Raw genomic sequence first — 13,356 nt, 5'->3', positions numbered from 1 at the left:
TACCATGAGGACTCCACCTAGGGTGGAGTTCCTTAAAAGGGACAAGTGGCCGCTAGAGGGGAGTGGAGTAGGAGGGGGTGGAGATGGGTGGGGCAGAGAAGGCGGAGGGACAGGGGAGGGGGTGGGGCGAGACCTAGGAGCTAGGAGCTGGCCTCGCCCGTGTCACTGTCTCTGTTGGCCTCCTGCAGCAGCAGGTACAACTAAAATCAGTTTCAGTACATCCGCAGTCCTTGACAGGGGTTTCCGGGCTCACAACATGGTCACCTATCCATCAGGATCTAAGCTCTCTAGGGGAGGGTGAGAAGGGTGTGGTGATTGAGTAAGGGATGTCTGGGAAGAAAGGGATTCGGAATGGGGAGTACCAGAAAGATGCTAACTGTAAGCGGATTTTACCCTCCCAGTTCTCCATGGCAACGTGTGACACTAGCAAGGACAGAGGGGTCACAGTGTCTTTTTAGGGATGATGCTTAAGAGGGAAGGAGATTGGAGCTGGGTGCATTTTCTAGCAATAGATAAGAGAAGGTGAGAGTAAAGGAGAAGGTGAGAGAAATGAGTTGAAGATGAATTACTAACACCCTGTGGCCCTTGCTGGGAGAGTTCAGAAAGGGTTTCTGAGTCTCCCAGCTACCAGCTCTCTAAGAATAGAGTTCTCAACCCCCTGAGACTGCCTCTCAGCCAAGCGTTGGCTAACATCCCTCATGAACTGAATCCATAGACTAGAAGCCATATTTCCCACATTTCCTTGCCCTTGCCTTAAAATCCTTCTCTGGCTCATTTTAATGGAAACCCAGGAAGTCACAGACAACCACAGCCTCCTTCCAGTGCCTCTTCCCTGCCACAGTTCCTTCAAAGGGGAGGCAAAAGAGAGAAGAAACAAGGAGAGTAAGGGAAGGAGAAGCCAAGCAAGAGAAATAATAATAGGTTCCATGTATTCAGTACCTCATATGTGCAGCTCACCGGACCAGGTACCATTATAGTCATCCACTTACCTTTATTCCTGGTAACAAACCTGGAAAGTAGGTAGCACTATAATTTTATGCCCCATCGGGGAGTACTGGAGATTGAAGTCAGGACCTAGTGTATTCAAAAGCAAACACTCTACCACTCAGCTGTATTCCCAGCTCATTTTTGTTATTTGTTTGTTTGAGACAGGAAGCCTTACAATGGACCTCAGGCTAATGTTATAGCCTAGGCTGTCCTCAAACTCACCAGTCTTCTGCCTCAACATCCTTAGTTCTGAGTTTACAGGCATGTAGCATCACACCCAGCTTCTTAAGAAGAATAAGGAAACTGAGGGTAACAGCTCAGTATGTGCCCAGCAAGTATGTCCATTTGCTTAACTGCTATTTCTGTTCATATGTGTTTTAGACATCTCATTTTCTTCCCATCTCCAAACAATCTGTTCTTCCATCAATAGTTCACTCACCACCTAAACATTCAAGGTAACACCTTGGAATCCCTCCACTTGCCTAATGATCTGGAGCCTGCCTATAGCTCAATCAGCAGGGTTTTTGCTGTTCTACTAGATTTTACCCTTGATCAGAACCCTTGATAATCCCAGGCTTTTTCCAGTCTCGGGGCCATGAGACACCCTACCTTCTCTGTCTGAAGTGTCCTTTAAACTCTCTGTCCACCTTTTTAAAAAAGACAATCTAAAGGTTATCTCCTCTCCTTATTTAATTCACTCAGGAAGTACTGACCATTTCCTGCTGCATGTCTAGGTATCTGTGTGTTGTTATATAACTGCTTATCCCTGTTACTACTTTATAATGACGTGGAGGCTAGGCATCAGGTGTTAATTATGTTTGTAATGTAGATGCTTGGCATTATTGCCAAAAATAGTTATCGAGAAGTAACTATATGCTGAGGTCTGTTCTGAGCTTCACTGAATCATTATGACAGTAGTATAGGTAGGTATTATCACTATCACTTTCACATGTAGAAAACAAGGAACACAGATTAAACAGCATGTATAAGCACTTACTACATGAAAGAATGTCCCTGTAGGAGGGACTTTTATAAATGCCTCACTATGTCTCTACATCAGTGGAACTGCTGCCTACACCCACCCCTTACTAAGTGAGAGCCATACAATGTACAACTCTACATATTCTTTTTTAAGGGTCATTTTATTCCTTGAATCCTTAAGTTATTAATATATAAAATCTGGGGAGCATTACTAAAAAATAATTTTTCACTAGTTCAAGGCTATCTTCAATAATGACAGTTTAAATTCAAAGACTAATACACTTTTGTGAAGTGAAAAATGAAGATGGGCAATAAATTCTGAGGTCAATAGCCACTATAATTCTTTATCTATACTAGGTATACCCTTTGGTCATCGTGAATTTTTTGTTCAATCTCTACAGGCTCCTTAAAAAGTTGTGTCCATTTGAAGACAGTCAAATAATCTTTTCTCGTGCTAAAAAAAAATGTTTCTGGTTATTGAATTTACTTTATACCTTATTTTTGTCTGCCTTGACTGTATTTGTATAGAAAACATTGTATCAGTTTGACAAATTCAGATTTTGAAAAAAAACAAAAACAAAAATCAAGCAAACTAGTAAGCCCTAAACTTGAGGTTTCCCCCATCCATTCTCCCATCCATTTGGTCATTGAAACATACTGAGCACCTATGCCATAATAAGCACGTTTAACATTAGAGGGAGAAATAAAATAAAGCCACCCTCTTTCTTTCTCCTAGGGACTTCAGTATAGGAGCCCTTGACTTCATCATCATACCCAATCTTTTGGGTCACATTTTCCTTTGAAGTTTTTAGATATGATATCTGTCATGCTTGAATGAGAACTCCAAGGTGACTGACTCACAAGGAACTAAGTACCCTAGGTCCACTGTTGGTGGTAAAGATGGAGTTTTCCCTGATATTCTTTGTCTCTGTTCTTTATTTTTCCATACTGTGGATTGAACCCAGTGCCCTCACTGTGTATGTTTGGCTCGCACTTTCCCACTGAGCTACGCCCACCCTTGTTGTTTGTCACTGGCCACACCAATAATCAGCATGGCCTATGACACTTAGGTCAGATGGAAATAAAGGGAGCAGACATGAAGAATAAGATGCAATGTTTCTTCCTTCTAGGAAGTATCACAGGCTCCCCTTTTCTTAGGTGGCCTAAGCGATAAAAAAAAAAAAAAAAAAAAAATAGCAACCTACAATATCTTCCACTTGCTCCATTGTTCCATTTCACCCAAAGCATAAGGGAGACTAAGTGCTTGCAACAGCACCCTAAACTCTCCTCTATGTGCTTAAGGAACCAAGAGGGGTGCCACCTTTAATCCCAGTACTTGGAAGGCAGAGGCAGGCAGATCTCTGTAAGTTTGAGGCCAGCCTGGTCTACAATGCTAGACAAAGAAGCCCTCAAAAAAAAAAAAAGGAACCAAGGAGGAAAGGTGAGAAATTAAATTACAGACTGAACTATAAAAGATGGCGGGGAAGCCTGCAGACATCCAGGGCTCACAAAATGCTACTCTTTGCTGTCCATCTTCCTCTTCATTCTCCTGCTTCTCTTCTTCCTCCAGAATGCCAGCCAACAAACTACCAGGGTGGAGCCTGGAATGAGGGCTAGAGGGAGGGAGAAGAGCAGGAAAAGCCTCAGGAAGAGGCCTCCACCCTCCCTGCTCCCAGCAGAACAACAACAACAATTTTAAATGCTTGAAGAGCCAGGGCTAAGGAGAAGGTGGGGCTGAAAAAAAAAGGGCAGAAAAGGATGATGAGGAAGGGTGGAGACAAGATAAAGGAGGGGTTTAAGGGGGCCAGACGCCTGGGAGAAAAGGAGGAAGTAGCATTTGATCAGAAAACTCTGCTCTATTATGATACTGTTGTTTCTGGGACAACAAGAATATCGCCCAAACCAGTAAATAGCTCAGACATAGTAGGAACAAAATTGCCCTCCTCACCCACTTTTTTTGGCTCTGCAGTTCCCCAGAGGGGATAGTCTCCCTGCAAGCTCAGCTAGGAGACCTTTTGCCTCCCTGCTAGTGATGAAGCAGTGGTGAGTTCCTCCCATGGCTCAGGGACATCAGGAAAGTTACTGGCAGCAAAGGATGAGGACAGATGAAAGAAGGATGTCTATTTAGCTGAGAACAGAAGACCTGGAAAAAGACTTGGTTTGTAAGCTGTGCAATGTTGAGCAAAGCCTTTCACATCTCTAAAACACCAGTTTCTTACAGTGATTTCTTTTACAGAGATATGGTAAGCACTGACTTCACAGAACTGTCACAAAGATGAAGTAAGACACACAGCAGGCTTTGCAGTGACTAGCGAACTGAAGCTTTGGGCCGCCTTTCCCAGAAGGGAAGGACTCAAACTTTTTTTTTTTTTTTTTGGTAAAGTTTCCAGAGTTCATTCTATCAGCAATCAGTCTCTGAAAAACCTACCTCATCCCCAATGAGATTACCGCCTGCAAAGCACAGTGCTTGGCACAAAGGAAGCTCTCAAAGTTTAACTAGTGTTACTTTTAACAATGGAACCTCTGAACTTTGAGTCTACTTTCTGGCCAAAGACTTTGAAGCAATGACCCATATTCTTTCTATTTCCTATCCTTATTCCTACCCTATCCTATCCTTACCAATTTACAAAAATAACAGCCAAACTGCTTGCTCTAAGACATCCAGAGGCACAATTAAATTCACTTTAGGACTGTCCAGTAGGCCAGGAGCATATGGCCAGAATTTGAAATCCTCCTGGCATAATATCATCCCAGGCAAGCTCTAACGGGTTCACAAACTCCTATAAATTTAGTTGTGCCTTAGGCCACTAACTTTATGAATAAAAAGTCTGATTAATTGTGGTAGTGGTGGTGGTGGTCATAGTGGTGGTATTGATGTTGTGTTAGGACAAGAAGTTGGCCTCCCATGGATTTTCACACCACTTGTACTACAGAAGTTACCACACCCATAAATTGGAGGAAGGAAGAGACTTCATAGTCAGCAACCAAGTCAAACCAGAAAAACTGGGAGCCTCAGCCTCACCTGAAGGAAAGGTGTAATAACTTCGTCCCTAGAATGAATATAATATATATATATTCCTGAGTCAGTATAAAACTTGAATTCTTGCTTTCATATTACACAAATAAACATACGAGAGTATCTAAGGAAATGTTTAAGAAACTTCTTTATCACTAAGCTAATCCAGGAGTGCTAGGTCCCCAAAGGCACAATAAGCAGTTATCATGTCCCTAAAGAAGGGTATGGTCTAGTTCCTATGGTCCCCCAAACAAGTGAGAAAGGGATGCTTACCCTAGGGGCCAGAACAGGTCATCATTTCACTCAGAAGGTAAAACAAAAAATTCTCAATGTGGTTCTGCCCATGGTTTTTCTTAAAATCTTTCTTAACACACCTACTAGATTTCCTTCATTCTTCATCTCACCAACTAGTCTTATATTGTAGTACTTCTTATCCCTCAATACCACAAATATAGTTAAAGCAGTCTGACAATGATAGGGCATTACTCTCTCAAGTCAGTACAGCAATGAATTTAAATGAGTATGGCAGGCAGATTAGCAATTCACTTCATAAGATGAGATAAATGGTTTGATCAGGGATGAGAGTCTAATTAGCATACCAAGGGGTACACCTATTTACATGGTAGAAACACATGATTGAAATGGTCAGGACATTGTGGCCAAGTGGATTAAATATGCACAAATATACTAAACATAAAATGTGGGAGACACAAATCACCTCAGTTACAGAATGTTGGTGTAGGAAAGGCCTAAAGCTGTTATTTCAGTGTTTTCAACATGTGGCATCCTTGCCAATAGTTCTATGAAGGATCATTTTGGGTGGCACACAGATAAATATTTTCCCATACTGTGTATTTATTTTTATGGTTACCTTCTATTTGCAGAAAATAAAACTGGCTTTCCATTTTCAGTCATGCTATTTTTGTAGAAATTTATTTTTATTAAAGTCAGTTTATTTAAAAAAATAATAAATAGTGCTAGAGATGTATTCTAAATCATGAAAGTAACTCAAAACATAATTGATCTTTAGCAAGCCAGTATGAATCAAATTATCCCAATCCAACAGTTCATTTATTGGAGACCTTGATTTAGAGGAGGGTGTTAATACTCCAACTTACAAATAAAAATCAAACTTGCCTGTTTCTCCTGTAACCATGGCATAATTGATAATAGAGCATGGCATTTCAACACTGAACCTAGAGAAAGCCACCTTCCCCTACTTCTTGAACCACCCCACTTTTATACTAAAAGACTTTCTTTTGGCTTTTACAGCATGGTAACATACGTCTCCCATTGGGCTTGTCACATTTTATTATATTTATCTTTTTATTTGCAATCTTACCCATTTAACTGTTAGCTCCTTGATATCAGGAGTTTGATCATCATAGTTCAATTATTGTCATGTTTTCATCTCTAAGTATAGCACCTGTACAGTGGCAAATACCCAGTGGAAGTTGTTATAATGTAATAATGAAGAATTAGAGATAGATGTCTGCATATTAATGCTGCCATTATTTCATTAATGTTGCCACTAATTGATAACTTAATAGCTGTGTGACATTAAACAGCTGACATAAACTGCCTGGGTCTTGGTTTCCTTATTTGTTAAGATGAGAATGAGGGAAAAGCTGCCAAAGATGACACTGAGAAGGTAAGGTAACAATACATGTACTTGGTACAGAGTGAGTAATAATACATTTTGCAGATTGAGAATCTCTAAACCAGAAATCTAAAATTCTCTAAATTTTTAAGCATTTTTGGGTACTTAGACAGCAAAGGTGGAAATGTTCTTCACTTGCCCTCATAGAACTATAGTTAAAATACATTTATTTACACTAGTGGTGAGAGGTGCTGGCTGGCAAAGTCAATGGACTGAGTTTGATACCCAGAACTCACATACATGGTGAAAAGTCAAAACTGACTCTTGCAATGTACTCTCTCACTTCCACATGTGTTCACACATCCATGTACATACTCACACCTTAAATAACTAAAAATGCAAAAAATACATTCTCACTAAATATTATATAAAATTACCTTCAAGCTATTTCCATATATTGAAATAAAAATAAATTTCATGTTTAAGCATGAGATCCATACTCAAGATCTATTACTCTCAGGAGAGAACTTGGATCTCAAACACTTCTGTTCCCAAGCATTTGGATAAGGAACTCAGAGCCTGCATTTGTGTTGAACTCAAGTATACTTTATTGGTCCTGAGACTCAACTCTGGAGAAAAAGACTATTTTTTTCCACTCACGTTCATTCAAATGCCTAACCTTCTTTCCTTTCTCATTCCTAATGGCTCAATCCACTTCTGTAACATCATTTCCACACTGTTTGCTATCTGCTATCTCAGCTCGTTACAACAAATTATAGATTCCTCAATCAGCGATGCCATCTCACAGAAACTAAGATTAAGTGCAAGAGTAAGTCTATTAACAGAAAAACAGAAATAAATGCAAAGGAAGATCATTCCATACTTAGATATAATAGGAGAGACTGAGTGTTCAACAATAAGATATTAGGAAGCTAAATTACAGGATGCCCGCATAACAAATATACTGCTAGTCAGAGTTGATATGTCCTCTCTCCAAAACTCACATATTGAAACCTTGATTCCCAAGGTGATGGTATAAGAGGAAGAACCCTTGAGAAAGCTATCAGTACTCTTATAAAAGGATTAAGGGACAGACTTTGTCCCTTTCCCCCTTCCATTCCTTCTGTCATGTGAAGACAACACTCACACCTTGTGGAAGGCCTTATAAGACACTAATCTGTAAGATCCTTGATCTTATACATACCAGGTTTCAGAACAATGAGACATAAATTCTCACTGTAAATTAGCCACTATGTAATATTATTATAGTAGCATAAAGGATATAATAATATACGGATTCAGAATTTATGTTTTTAGCTATGCAAAGTGACACATGACCATAATCATGGATACTTGAGAGGCTGAAGCAGAAAAATCACATACTGGAGTCCACTATGGGCTACAGAGCAAGTTTTTATCTCAAAATAAAAATAAGAACAGGGATATACTTCTGTGGGAATAGGCTTGCTTAACTTTGAGAAGTCAATTCTAGGTTCAATCCCCCAGAACTGGGGAAAAAAAAATAGGAAGGGAAAGACAAATTGGAAAGCAAATTCGGTTTTGCAATACACTATGGCTACATAAAGTATTCTGTTATTGTCATTTAAATTTGCCTACACACATTTTTGGTTACAGAAATACATTTATAATTAAAAAAGAATGGCCTATAGAATTATCTGAAAACTTTGCCATGTTTAAAATATTTTATTTAATGATCATGAATTATTTTATAACTGGAAAATATTGGTTGGACATAAATTAACATTGTAGGTAGCACAGATTGTGGTAAGTTTTGTGTTTTCCCCTGTACACATACACATAAGAAATAGATGTAAAACAAAATTTAATCTCTCCTAATTGGTTTTCCTAACAACATTTGCCCACTTGAATTGCAGCTATAATTGCCAATTCCAAGTCAGAACTGTCTCAAAAGTGCCTATGTCAAGATTAAAATTAATGCCACTAAAAATGAGCTATAAGGTCTTCAGAAACGATTTTCTATTTCTATGGTTTTATCTCTTCAACCAGCATTTGCCACCTGATAAAAACACTGATTTGTAAGCCAAAGTGCACAAATTTTGGCAAAATGTTCTTCCACATTTATGTGTTTAGCAAATCAATTTTCCTTAGCAGTAATAATCACAATTTCTAATTAGGTATACTATGCATTTGTGTGATGATCTATTAGATGCCTGTTTCTCCCACTAGACCTCATTGCAAGAAGGCAGAATCTAGGTCAGATTTACTCAAGTATATAATTTAGTTCTTGAAAGAAAGTAATTGCTCAATAAATATTTGTTAATTTCCCTGACTGGATAACTGAATCATTGATTTTTTTTAAATGTCATGGTCATCTATTTTGTTTTGAGAAAGGGTCTCTTTGTGAGACCCAGTCTGATCTCAGACTCACTATTGTTCCCAGTGCATATGCCATCATGTCCCACATTCATCTTTAACTTCTCTGACCTACAGTTTCCCAATGATATCTGCATGATGTTTTGACAGGAATAAGGTAGTTTGTAGAAACTTTTTTCTTTCCCAAAATGAAAACTAGAAAAAGAACTTGCAGAAGAAACCAGTCAAAAAGCTCTGTAATAATAATAATAATAATAATAATAATAATAATAATAATAGTAGTAGTAGTAGTAGTAGTAGTAGTAGTAGTAGTAGTAGTAGTTCCAATTTGAATTGGGTGCTTTGCTATGTGTTCTTAATGGTTGACATATAGCAAAACAATCCCTGCAATAACCCTGTAAACATGTTAGTCTCTATAGAGTAAAAACTGAGACCAATAGAAGTAAACTGGCCCAGATCTCATATCAGAATTACCCCTTCAATTGTCCTGATTGTAAGTGTTGTTTGATTATTGTAAATAGGTATCACTATGTACCCCAGGCTAGTCTCCAACTCTACTTCAGTCTCTCCAGTGTTGGCATTATAGGCATGGACTACCTTGCCTATCAGTCTTAATTTATTATATTCAGATTTAAGGAAATATGAACATAGGATCCTCAGAAATAGACACTTGATAACAGATAAGAAACTTTTAATTTTATATAAATGTTTCCTAATGACAATTGCTTCTGCAAGCCTATATCTGTAATTGCTTGTACTGTGCTGAAATAACAGAATAAGGGTGATTCCTCTATTAATGAACAAAATAAAAACAAAGCTAGACGTACTTTCTCATGGCAACCCAAAAGGAATTTACTACAGGACATTCAGAATGTATAGATTTCCTAAAACCTAATCCCTGTGATTCCATGTAGGGTTACTACTCCCATTTCAGCATGCCAGAAAAGCATGAGCTTTTCTGAATTAAAAAAAAAAAATCAATACGGCTTATTGCATACATACAATAAAAAGATAGAATTTAACTTACATTATTTCCACCAAAGATACAAGTCAGTACATTGAAAAGGAAAGCAAAAATCAGATTCCTTATTTGGCTAACTATCTGAACTGTAACCTAGTACAGAGATGACTCTGTGCTTAAGAGCACATAGAGTTCTTGCACAGTGCCTGAGTTTGGCTTCCAGAATTCACATTATGTAACTGTAACTCCAGCTCAGGGGGATCTGACACCTCTGGCCTCTACAGCTACCTACCTACACACACATACACACACACAAACACACACACACACTTAAAATAATAATAATTCCTAAAAATTAAAATATAGGGGTTAACAAATAAATTAAAAGCACTTGTTTAAATTGAAAGAAAGTTGCTCTCCACAAACTGACTGCACGGCCTCACTGCTAAAGACAACAGCCACACAAGTCATTGAACACGGACATTCTAGCTCTCTGTCTTCACCTTCCACCCCTGTGTTCAAGTGTCTTTGGTTAGGAAGGTACTCTGCAGGCTACCAAAAGAGAAGCATAAACACCAATCCAGCCACTCCTTTGACCTTCAGTTTATCCTAGGGCAATGATGGCATATAGCTTGTAGCTTGGGAGTAGCCAATCAATGTCTGTAGCCAATGAATGTCTGATTTGACTTAAGGCCCACTCCACGATATGGAACCCACACCTGACAATGCTTGGGTGACCAAGAACCAGAGACTAGATAGTCCAGAGATTTAAGGTAAAAAAGCAAATAATACTATTCTAAAAAAAAGTATCAATAAAATCACTCCTAATGATATTCTGCTATGCTCATAGATCAGTGCCTGGCTCAGCCACCATCAGAGAAGCGTCCTTTTTAGCAAATGAGAACAAATACAGAGACCCAGAGAGGGGGAGAAGGAGGAAGGAAGGGAGAGAGGGTGGGCACACCTTTTTGGAACACATAGCTCATCAAATCCATCCTCAGAGCTCAAGGGACCTCATGGAATAGGAGGCTGCATTTTGACTGGTTGTAGTTTTCTGAAATGGTTTTCCTCTATTATAAAGAGAAGATTCCTTGATTGAGGGGTGAAGACTACACTTATCTGAGAGTATGTCTTAATTTATTTTTCTATTGCTGTGCAGACACCATGACCAGAGCAACTCTTAGAAGGAAGAGTTTGTTGGGACTCACAGTTTCAGAGAGATCCCATCATGGCTGGGATCATGGCAGTAGGCATGGTGCTGGAGCAGTAGCCAAGGACTTAACATCTGATCCTCAAGCACGAGGCAGAAAGCTAACTGGGAATGGCATGAATTTTTGATACCTCAAAAGCCCACCCATCAGACGCACCAACTTCTACAAGGCCACACTTCCTTATTCTTCCCAAACAGTTCTACCAACTGGGGAGTAAGCATTCAAATATATGAGCCCTGAAGGAGTAGCTGAGAGTTTACATCCTTTCGTTTCCAAAAAGAAATTTTAAAAATGTACAGTTTGAGGAGGAAAAAAAAAGACACTAGGAAATTTAATGCTGAAGCCAAGGTTTGTGCTGAAATAAGAGAAATGGGAAAAAAAGGGAGTGGTGCCCTCAGGGTGAGACCCCACCCAGCTAATCCTGCAATTTGGGAAAACAAAAGGTCTGAGGAATTATCTGTTCCTACAAAGCAACAAATCAAAGCTTGTGCAAATGGAGTTCAAAGAGGTGGCCGGAGTCCATCTCAGGCATGCAGCAAAACATGGCAGCATCAGCCACCTGGCTCTGGCTTTAGAGTCATGAAGGATACAGGAATATAAATATTTTGGAATCTTCTTCCCAGATTAAGGAAAGCCCTGAGGCCAGGTAGGCTATCACAGAAGAGAAGCCTGGATTGCATTAGAGAACCCAGGATGTTGGAAATGCCAAAGACCTGGGATATATGCAAAGGAGAGCTGCATAAGCAGAGTGGAAGCAGCCCGAGAGAGGAGAAGTGTATGTTGCCATCAGCAAAGCAAGAAGGGAAGAGCCATCTAAGTAAGCCCTTTGACACCGGACATAAGAGTTACAGGATTTGGAGTTTGTACTGCTATGGTTTTAATTAAGCTCTTGTCCAGTATTTCCTCACTGTATTTTCATTCCTCCCTTTTGAAATGGTAGTGCATATTCTGTGCCAATGTATGTTGTATCTGCTTTTTAAAAATTTTTCATAGGGTGTTACAATTAAGAGACTTTTGACTTTGGATTTTTAAACTGTAAAGGAAGTTCTTCTAAAGGCATTTTGCACTATTTGGCCACAAGCCTATGGGGGGTCAGAGATTGGAATGTGATACTTTGAATGAAAATGGTCCCTTATCTTCTATTTGAATGCTTAGTTCCTGGTACTTGGGGAGGAATAAAAGTGTAGTTGAGAGGAGGTATGTCACTGGGGATGGGCTTTGAGGTTTCAAAGGCCCTTGCCATTCCCAGTTAGCTCTCTCTGCCTTATGCTTGTGTGAGGTGTATGATCTCAGGTACTGCTCCAATGCCATGCCTGTCTGCCTGCTGCTATGCTCCCTGCCATAAGTCTCATAGACTCACCCTCTGAACCTGTAAGGCCCTGCTAAATGCTTTCTTCCCAGTTGTCTTTGTCATTGTATATTAGCATAGCAATAGAAAAGTAACTAAGACAGGAAAAACGGACAAATACTTAGAATGTGGTAAGCTAGGGGTTGTACTATTTTAGCAAAGTGGCAGTTGATGGTTCTTCACCAAGATCCATCACTAGACCTGGGTAGTTGGCTAAGTTTCCAGTATCAGATACAATTTCCCTTTTGTTACTTTCTGCCACTGGTATGAATGTCACTACTGCACCCCTAGGGCTATTCTGTCCCGATGACCCTTATTGTGGTTCATAGGTGTTATAGCTAGGTAGGACTGTCTGTTGCTTCCCTCCTTTAGAATACTGAATGGCACTTTCTGGTACCACAAAAACTAGTTCTCAGAGAGCAGGCTTTTGGTTCTATTCCAGTTTAGAGTCTTGTAGATTCTGTGTCTTAAGAGGATGGTGTTTTTACCTTCTACCTCTGAAGGTCAACGAAGGGAAATAGCAATAACATGTAATATTTTGGGGTCACTTGTATGACCCTCAAGAGAAGGTCTGGTGTTGAGGTTTTGGTTAAATGTTTTTTTAGCTGTTGGGGGAACATTGTTAGCTCAGATAGGAAACTTTCATTTAAAGTATATATTTACAATTGTATGGTTTATTTACGTGTGTGTGTATTTTTTAGGTAGTTAATAGTATGGTTCCGTATGACATTTTCAGATATCCTTTCTGTTTTTTAACCTTACTCCTTCCTTCTGTATTTATCTCTCTCTATTCTCCCTAATTAGATCCCCCTCCTTTTTTTTTCATTTTCACCATTAGGTCACGTGTACCTTACAATTCCCCTCTCTATTGCTTCTCCATGCCCCTACCCCAGCAAG

This window comes from Phodopus roborovskii, unplaced genomic scaffold (assembly GCF_943737965.1).
Source record: "Phodopus roborovskii unplaced genomic scaffold, PHOROB, whole genome shotgun sequence".
In the NCBI taxonomy this organism is placed as follows: domain Eukaryota; kingdom Metazoa; phylum Chordata; class Mammalia; order Rodentia; family Cricetidae; genus Phodopus; species Phodopus roborovskii.
The sequence above is the reverse complement of the archived record's forward strand: the minus strand, read 5'-3'. Positions refer to the sequence as shown.